Here is a 1,134-nt window from a genome sequence, read left to right as displayed (position 1 = left end):
ATGGATGGGCACATGTGGTTCTGCCAGCCCCTGTGCCTAATTTTATCCCTGGAAGGGCTCGAAGGACATTTCCCAGGCTTTCCTCGAAATAACTGTTCAGCATCCCCGTAGTGGCAGCCCTCTGGGGCTTCTCCAAGACCTCCCACAAGAGGGGCTTTCTCTGCTCCCCAGGAGAAAGGGGAGGGCTCCTTCCACAGGGGCTGGCAGGAGCTGCCTGTCCCACCACAGGCAAATGTGTCCGATGCACACGCGGCATCCCGCCGGCTGGGGAAGGCAGGAGCTCCGGGTAATGCTGCCATAAAGCTGAGCGGGCTATAAAAAGTGTTGTAGGAAATTCTGGCCCCATGTTTCAGAACTGGAGAATGATGTGGTGCTGCCCTGGGGGTGCTGAGCCCAGACCCCCACACGTGGACAGCAAAAGCGGAGCTCTGTTTTGCAGCTCTGCTGCTGGGAGCCCAGCTGAGCAACATCCTCCTGCCTGCAGCTGCCCAGCACGGGTCAGGGGATGGGCTTAGCACGGTGCCAGCAGCAGCAGACAGCCAGGCTCCCTGGCAGAGGGCTCGGGGGGGAGCAGGACGGGCTCTGGGCAGGGCTGGGGGCTCCCCACACTCACCTGGTGAAACTGCACGACGATATCAGAGAGCTGTATTCTGTCCAGCAGAGGCAGAGGGAAACCTTGACCTAACCTGTCTGGAAAAGACAACACACGTGGCCACATTGGGATGAGAATCAATGGGACCAAGAGAGAGCACGGGCTGTGCAAAGCACACGGCCATCTCCTCCTCCCAACCCTTTCTTTGCCCGCACCGCTCCAGGGGCAGGCAGAGGAAATTCCTCCCAAGCTCCATACAAGGGCTGGGGGCTGCATGTTGGGACGTGCCACCCCCCCGCGCCCCTGGCAGCCACCAGCCCTGCTCTGGCCCCATGTGCTGGGGAGTTGTGAGAAGCAGGGAGTGGGGGAGAGGGTCTGGAAAGCATTAGGATGTGCGTCGTGCTCATTTTTTTCCATTGCGTTCACTGCTGCCCGGGCCTCCCGCCGAGTGAGAACGGCGGCACCACACACCTCTCCCGGCCCCGGGAGCCGAGTCCGGCGGCGGCTGGGCCCGCGTCTCCCCGGCGGCGGCCCCTCTGAGG

The sequence above is a fragment of the Calidris pugnax genome, unplaced genomic scaffold (assembly GCF_001431845.1).
Source record: "Calidris pugnax isolate Ruff unplaced genomic scaffold, ASM143184v1 scaffold50, whole genome shotgun sequence".
NCBI lineage: Eukaryota > Metazoa > Chordata > Aves > Charadriiformes > Scolopacidae > Calidris > Calidris pugnax.
Note: the sequence above shows the minus strand (reverse complement) of the source record.